Consider the following 8,997-nt stretch of genomic DNA (forward strand, 5'->3'; position numbering starts at 1 on the left):
CTGCAGAAAGGTGACATAGGAAGCTTTTCAGCCTTGGATCTGTGAGATGCACAGTTCTGCTAATTATAGGGAACTGGAATGAGGACTTTACCATAGACTTCTTCAGTAAATCTACAGTCTCCTGTGAGGCACTACAACACAAACTGTTAAGAGTAAACAAAGAAACAGGACTTAGAGAAAACTGGATCTTGGGGCTGATCAGTGCTACTTTGGGCAGAAAAGACAAGGGGAATCAAGGGCATCCAGTATTTTATTGACTACAATCATGGAAAGGTAAGAAGGATATGCTTTGAAGACATTTAGCGGCACAGCTGGATATGCAGGCAGGGATAGCTAATGTGCAGGCAGGGATGTAAAGGGGGAAGGCACTGCTTGTCTTGCTTGAAGAGCAATACTGGGTTGCAATTAACCAGAGTCTGCTCATACTGGGTAGAGATGTCTGCTACAGCTAATGTTTGCAAAATGGGCCTCTGCTCTCCCACCTATCAAATAGATGCAATTGTGTGTGCCTGCCTGGGTTGGCTGTGAGGCCACAAGAGAAGTCTTGGAAAGGGGCTGGTCCACTGGCAGGGCACTGAGACACCATTACTCCTTCTGTCTTCTGGGGTGAGAGTGCTGCTGTACTGAATACACATGGTGCTTTCTCTGAGTCAGGCCTGTGATATGTGTTTAATAGTGACTCATTAAACCTCCTGGTGCTCTAGAACATGAGGGCTGTTCTGATCCCCATGTGTTGTGTGGAAACTGAGGCCTGAGAAGTGAAGGGCAAAGGGTGTGAGCCCAGGGAGACTGGCTCTAGACCACACATTCTTAAAACACTATGAAGATCACTTCTCTGGGTCTCAGTTTATAGAGGCAGACACTGAACCTGGACAGGGCAGGGACTCAGATTGGTGGCTGACTTGTCTTAGAGCAAGTGATCAGAGAAGGCGAGGATAAGGCAGCCAGAAGGAGGCTAGTGGGAGAAGTAGGGTGGGGTTTGGATGTGTTGGGTGGCGCACACCCTTTGGATCCTGTGGGCACAACTGCAAGCACCATGCCCCTCCAAGCCCAGGGCAGAACACCCAAGTGCAACCTCTGCCAAGGGCACTTTGAGAACAGTGATCTGTATCACAAGTGCCTGCACCCCAGACCTCAGCAATTCTGCCTTAAGGATTCTCCTACATCCACACAATCTTACAGGAGTGCTAAGAGATAGGAGTCCAGGACATTCACAGCAGCTCAGTGCATGATGGCAAAAGCTTGGAAACAACCTATAGACCTAGTTATTGGGGACCAGATGGGTAACAGCCTCAAGCATTGGTACTGACAGTACCAATAGCAGCTCATGTCACTGAACACCCAGCCTGTGCCAGGCACAGCTTCACTAAACCCTCAGGACAGCCTGTATAGTAGCCCTGTTACTGTACCCATTGCACAGATAAGGAAACTGAGGCTCTGAGATATTCCCACAGGATGAATGGGACAGAGGCCTCTCCAGGTCTACAAAAAAACATACGATTAAAGCCAGAGGAAACTTCCAAAGCTTCTCCAAGGTGATGGTGGGGAGGTCAGTAATATTTGTGAAGCACCTGCTGCACACCAGGCCCTATCTAGGTCTTCCCCAGGAATCTCATTCATCCAGCAAAATCAACCCAGAAGGAGGTTAGGGACCCTGGGATAGATAAGGAAATCGAGGCTTGGAGAGAGGACTCTCAGCTGAGATCTTCTGGTCAGTGAGTGAGGTTAGGTTTCTAGGCCAGAGTGCAGAGTACTCTGACCAGAAGCCCTGCCCATCAGGGGTGGTCTCTATTGGCCTCATCCTCCTGCAGACCCCTCCCACCAGACAGGTCCTGCATCCTCCAGGCAGACCAGGCCTCCTGAGATGCCAAAGCCACACACTGCAGAGATAGACACCCTTCAATCCCAAAGGCTCCAGCAAACACTGTCGGGACCCTAACCTTCCCCATGGCTGAGCCAAGGAGCCACAGGGCCTGGATTATTTCAAAGTTGTTCCTCTCAGGGGAAGTACATCTCATCTATTCCTTCAACTTTACCATGTTCAGGAAGCACCTACAAATTGTCAGACATCCTCCAGGGACAGGAGAAAGAGGGCCAAGCCCTTCACACTTGGCATTAGAGGAAGATCAAATTGGAGGCATCTGCAGGGGTCTCAGCCTTTCCTGGGCCCTGGGCCCCTCTGGCACCTAGTGAGGCTCTGGACTCTGTTTCAGAAAAAGGTATTAAAAAATCAAATGCATAAGCACTAGGATGTGGCACAGTGGTAGGACACTTGCCTAGCATATGTGTTTTCCTGGGTTTCTTCCCCAGCACTGCAAAATTTTTTTAGAATAAAATAAATACACAGATGTACAGAAGATACAAATTGCCTTAAGATACAGATATCAAAAGGTTTTTCAAAACAGATTTCTGATACAGAGACATAGTACTCCTTTCTGTTTTCAAACACTAACTACATCTACTGGTGGATTTAATCCTATGTGTCAATTTGGCATCATGAGAAATGAACACACAGATTGCAATATTCTCATCCATATGATGAGACATGAGAATGCCTGTGGTTTCTACTGGTGACAAAGCCATGGTTACCGCTAATGTAAGAGGTTGTGACCCATTTTCATTTGGATAAAAAAAGTTATTTTCTATTAAGGATTAATGAAAAAAATGGTTTTTTTCATACAAAACCGTGAATTGCCTGAGCTCTATTCATAGATCCCTCAGAGCTGCAGGGATATCTCTTAGGAACATTTAGTGTATATATTAGTTGTGAAGTATGTATTACCATTATTTCTTTAAAATCCTAACAATTTTGAAGTATGAAGTACGAAGAGGCAACATCATCTCTCTGTCCCCATTGCTATCCTCTCCCCAGTAGATCACCATAGCTAATAGTTTGGTGTCCTCAGCTTTTATCTGTACACATGTAGAAATACAACATCTATGTTCACCGTACACACTAGTGGGGCCACTGCACAGGGACAGCTCTACTTCCTGCCATTTTCACTCAAGAGTGTGCCTGGGGCATCTCTTCAGATTGGCCCCTGAGGATGCTCAGCCTTGTTCTTTTCCTAGCTGTGTACTAACCCATGACCCAGACACAGTAGACTTAACTATGTTTTGGTTGGGTACCCATGCACCCCACTTTGCATGGGTCATCTTAGCAGTGCTGCTGACAACCCAGGAGACAGGAGCTGGGATTATGACCATTTCAAAGATGAGACAATGAGACCTTATCTCTTAGAGATATTGTCGGAGATCACACAGCTGGTGAGTTGAAAGCTGCTACTCAAGCCCAGGCCCATCGACCCAAGGTACTGTTCTCTGCTTTAGCTTTTACCTGTGGTTGATGACTGCCTTACCCAATCATGAATCACATGCATCATTTTCCACGAAAAAGACATGCAGAGCAAATCATTGTTACTGATCTCCTCCTTGGTCTTCAAATACCAGACAAACTCCCATCCACCACAGGGCCATTGCACTTGCCTTTTCTTCCATCTAGAATCCCCTCCCTCTTGACCTTCTCCTAAAGAGCTCAGTCTAATCCTTTTGGCTCAGGTTACCCTTACTATCCCACTCAGTACCTGGCTTATGTTCTTCATAGAACTTGTCACTATTGCAATCTAACTTGCTTACTTAGTAGAAGGGCTCTACAATCTGTAAAAACTTGACAGTTTTTCTCTCCTGATTCTCTAGTACAGAGCCTAGAACATAGTAGGTGCTCAAAAAATAATTCCTGAATCAATACACAAGTGAAACTCAGGGTAAGGGCACTGGATTGAGGAAATATTCAATATTCCATTATATTTGTATGTAGGAAATTCGAGAAAATGTTTCTATTGAGATATAATCCACACACTGTAAAATTCACCCTTCTCACTTATTGTTCACTTAGTTTGGACAAACATATACAGTCCTGTAACCACCACTATAAGCATGATATGGGACATTGCCAACACCACCATAAAATTCCCCCGTGTCCTTCTACACTCATTCCCACTCCTAGACCTCAGTCCTTGGCGACCACAGATTCCAGCTTTCCCAGGAAGTCACAGAAATGCAATCCTGCCGAATGTAGCCCTGAGTCTGGCTTATTTCACTCAGTGTGGTGCAGCTGAGTTTCATCCATGTTGCTGTGTGCCTAAATGGTAACTTCCTATTCATTGTTGAGCCACATCCACTGGATGACTGGGACACAGTTGTTTATCCATTTACCAAAGTTCATTTTATACAACTAATGCCAGAGAAAACCAGGCTCCGGCAGAGCTCCTCAGCTATGGAGGTCACTCATCCAAGGTCAGCATTTGCTATCTTTCTGGGCATCCTTCCTTCTTCCCAACCCCCACCTGTCCAAATTCCCTTTCTTCCTCTAAGGCCCTTTTCAAATCCTGAGAGGAGAAAGAAAGAGGGGGTTGGGCTGGGCATGGTTGGAGCGATTAATCTTTCCTTGCCGCTGCCAGGCCAGGAGGGACCACTGAGAAGCAGCACTGGAGCCTGGCTCAGTGGGCAATGTGTGCCAGACAGAGAGAAGAAGGCCTGTAAAGGCAGGAGGTGGGAGAATGGGGGCAGCTCTAGAAATGTAAGGACATCAGTGTGCTGGATTGATCAGGGGAAAGCAGCAGGTGAGGCCAGAGGTGACAGAGGTGCACTGAGTCATGGGCCTGGCTGGCCATGGTGAGGGAAGGAGGTCAGGAGGAGCAACAGGGAGATTGTAAGAAGAGGGGGCACATTTGGAAAGATTACCTCAAGTTGCGAAGGGAATGAACTACAGGGGGCAAGAGTAGGCCAGAGCCTGTGAGGAAGCTAGTGCATTACACTAGGTGAGAACAACAGATGCTGGGACCACAGTGGGGGCCATGTAGGGAAGAGGTCAGAGACCATTTGAATGGGGTGACTGACAGCACTTGCAGAAGGACAGCATGTGGGGTCAAGGATGCATTATAAAGAATCTACTTGTCAAAAATAGGCTTTTGAAGTGAAAGTTTATTCCAGTTAACAGAGACTAGAAATCAGGAGATTTTAGCAGCTAGCTGGGAAAAGCCGAGTTTATCACATCTGTGTGTGGACGGGCTGACATTGGAGGAAAGATAGTGACACCTAGCTGGGAGAGATTTCATCCTTGGAACAGCTAACACCAGGGGAGAGAGATATTAGCAACTAACTGGGAAAGGAATTAGGCTTATATAGGTTTTGAAGGGGCTAAGGAATCTGGGGTGACATACTTACGACTTGGATGCCCAAAGATGATCGGCTCAGGTGTGTAGACAATCACTGGACTTCTCAGCGCCAGGGGGTTGTATATCTCATTTTTGAGTCCATTTGCCCTATTTACTGAGAAGCTGCGATTGTTTGCTAAAAGCAGCCTGTTTGCTTTGTCCATTTGTTTGTGAAGGACTCACTTAAGTCGGACCTGACAGGATGATCCTTCTGGGACCTGAGAGCAGGAGTAGTGGAAATTTTATGTGGTGTGATGGAGATGGGTGAATGCAGGAAGAAGATCCTGTACTCAGGCAGGACTTGTGTGTGAATAAGTGTGCGAGTGAGCACAGGGACTAATGACTTGGAGGGTGACTCTTGGTCAGGAAGTATAAGAAGTGACAGGCCTATGGGTTGGCTGATGGTAGCTGGTAGGTTCCTGCAGGGTTCACAGAGCTCCCAATCTCTGCTCACTGGTACAGGTCCTGAACCAGATGTCGTACATGGAGCACCAGATGCTGCAGACTTTGCTGACTGCTAAGAAGTTAGAGGGGCAGCTGCAGGCTGAGACCCACACACTGCAAATTCTGAAAGGCCACAGCAGGTGGGTGCTGTTACTCAGTCCCTGTGGGCTGGGGCTGAGCCACCATGGCTAAAATTGAGAACTATGGCTAAAGCTGGGGCTGGGGCTGGGACTGGAAGAGGGAAGATGAAAGCTGGACCTGGGTCAGTGTCTGGACTGACACCAGGATCTGGCTTAGGATTGTGGCAAGGGACCATTGTGGGGGCTGGGGCTGAAGTTAGGACTGTGCCAGAACTGATAAGGACTGTAGCCAGGCTTGGAGTCCAGAGGAGCTGGGAGGAGGGTGAGCAGTGGGACTGGGCTGAAGCTGAGCTGGGGGCCGGGCAAGCCTAGCGCACATCCCCCAGCATTGAATGAGGGCAGAGAAGGGGCAAGTTATTGAGGCTCAGGACACCTTGATTTTGTCTTTCTGCTTTTTTCCCTTCTTTCTCTCTTTATTTTATCAATTTAACTGCTGTACTGAGGTATAGTTTACACACCATACAATTCACCCTGTATGTTTCAATTGGCCTTATTGATCTGCAAATAAATAAACCTAATGCAGTCCACCTGCTCCCTTCCCTCAGGACACCACAGTTACCAGTTTCTAGTATGAAAATCAGAGTCCCTTCATTATGTGCAAATCCACATCAGGAAACACCCTTTGACTACAAAAAAAAATATAATCATGGCATACAGATAAGGCAGAGAAAGCTAACACCCTAGGCAGATTTTATCACAGTTTCCTACTGAGTGGAGAAAAATCTGTCAAGGTCAGGGTTCGAGAGGCAAATCCTACTCAGTGAATATCCTGGTTAAAAGGCTAAGATGTTATTACTTCCACATGCTGTGTGCCGGGGACAGACATAAGGATCATCCTTTTCCTCTGACCTGGGTGCACTTAGGAGTGGTTCTTATTCTCATTCACCCACCCCAATGTCCTGGTAGGAAGAACTGGGGCATTTTCAGTCACTCTAAGTTGGGCAGGTAGGTACCTAGAAATCCACAGAGATGGAAGATGTCATTAGTAAACTCTTGATCTGTGAAGACAGCTCAAATTCTAGAATTCCAGGGTACCTAATTTTTAATTATAATTTTGGGCTTGAGTGCAGTTACTTCTGCCCTGGCTGGATTTAGTTCTGATCTGAGAAAGGGTCTGCAAAACTAGATTGAGAGTGAAACATTTGCCTCCCATCCCTGTCCCTCAGCCATCAAGGTTCTGAAGCCAGACAGTGGCTACCTGGGTGCTCGTGTCCCAGCAGCTTCATCTCTGACCTCCACTGGACCCCAGAACACACTGTAACCAGTTTTCTTCATCTGGGCTCTTGTCCTGTGGGTTACAGAAGAATGAAACCTGCTGGACGGCAGAGGGGAAAGGACCAGGTTTGGTCAACCAGAAAGAATACAGAAAAGCCATTGGTAGTTGAGGGGGGCTCCAAAGGGAGGACACTGAAGAGGCACCCAAATCTAGAGGTTTATATGCAGCTTTTGGTGCAAAAAGGGGCAGATGTAGGTGTGAAAATGAAGGTATGCTGGTGCCCAGGAACAGCTTCTTGTCATCAGCAGATTTTATTAGTCCTTTGTCCTTTGTGCTATAATTAGGCCATTCTCCTTTGTGCTCTAATTTTTTGAGGATTAGCTCAGTTTAGCTAGATCCTGGCCTTTAATTCATTTAGTTTATTCAGGCACTTGCATTTTGTCCCTTTATCTCCTGGTCTCAATCTCTCCTCAATACTGTTGACCCAAAATGCTGTTAGAGGTGCAGGACATTAGTTGCTCTGGTTCCTTTTTGCTGTGGGGGTGCTGGCAGGGCAGCAGTCAGGGTCCACCACTGTGAGGTCTATGTGAGGACTCTGAGTAGAAATCAGGATGAATGAGTTGGTCTGCACCACCTTCTGTAGCTTTGAAGCTGTTAAAGGAGAAGAGGCCCATTTGACCAGGAGATTGAGTATGTATGCCCTGAATAATAGGCTTATGATGAGCAGTAGCTAGCAATGGCCCTACTAGGGGAAATAACCAGGATGCCCAATTCCAGATCCATGACCAGGAGCCCCAAGGCTCAGATAATTGCTGGTGGATCCGAGAAGATTTTGTGCTCTGTCTCTCACTAGTTTAGACTGGTGGGCATAAAAGCACCATTTTTCTTTTAGGAATAGATACAACCTCACCTTTTTGGGCAGTCAGGAGGTTATCTATAACTGATTGTTTTGTTTTGTTTTAAGATCTTTTACATGTGATGTGAATTTTTTTTTCTTTTTATACTCTATTTATTGGTACATTGTAGGTATACAACACAATTACATTTCTCATTGGGAATTGTACCTTTACACAATGCATCTTAGTTCTTATTTTTTCCCCATTCCTAGCCCTCCCTTCATGATGTGAATTATTTAAAGACAACATGCTGTATTTATGAGCATGCAAGTTTTATTAGTTTTAACCATAAGAAGATTGAGGGCTCTGTGGTTTTTGAAGGAGAATTTTAACTAAAGGATTTAAAAAATTTTTGCTGAGCTTTTACAGCTGCCAGTGGCTTTTTAGCATCATTGAACCATAATAGTGGTAAGGTACAGGTATAGCTGGAGACTGTCAGCAGGGGCCAATGTAGTAACTGGAGCCGCCTTTATATATCTAGTGTAAGTTATTAATAATTGTTATATATCTGGTTGTTATATTTTTGGTAGGATGTTTAAGACCAAGTTAAAGTGAGACCCATGTTAATCAATCTTGCTATATATGTCAAGGTGAGCGAAGGCTTCCCAGGGGTTAGTTTTGGGACCATGTGTGGAGCCTCTTAGTTCCACTGCTAATGTCATCTGCAGGGATAAGTTATGATCTTTCTTGACAACATGGCTTCCCTTGGAAGCTTGGAAGACAGTTTTCTCTTTGGTGACCCTCCGCATCATACAATGTACATTGGTTGACTCATCCTCCAGGGTCTAACAATCTCCCTGCTCAGGAAGTTGGGTGACTCCAGAGTTATAGGATCTTATAGAGATGTACCATCATGACCTGGGCCTTTGTTGACCTTGAAGGGTCAGGGAAAAAATATTGACCATCTTCTTAGCCCAGTCATCTTTAGTCTCTAAGCATTGATTGTTGAACACCCAGAATATCAGTTACACCCGTATTGAAATGGGAGCAGTAAATTTAACTATGGTAATTTTATCTGGATGACATGCACTTTGAAATATAGAGTATAGCCCAAAAACTGTTATTTTTTAACCACAGTTGTCTCA

This window comes from Heterocephalus glaber, unplaced genomic scaffold (genome assembly GCF_053883595.1).
Source record: "Heterocephalus glaber isolate CG9 unplaced genomic scaffold, H.glaber_assembly_v1.0 deba00001532, whole genome shotgun sequence".
NCBI lineage: Eukaryota > Metazoa > Chordata > Mammalia > Rodentia > Bathyergidae > Heterocephalus > Heterocephalus glaber.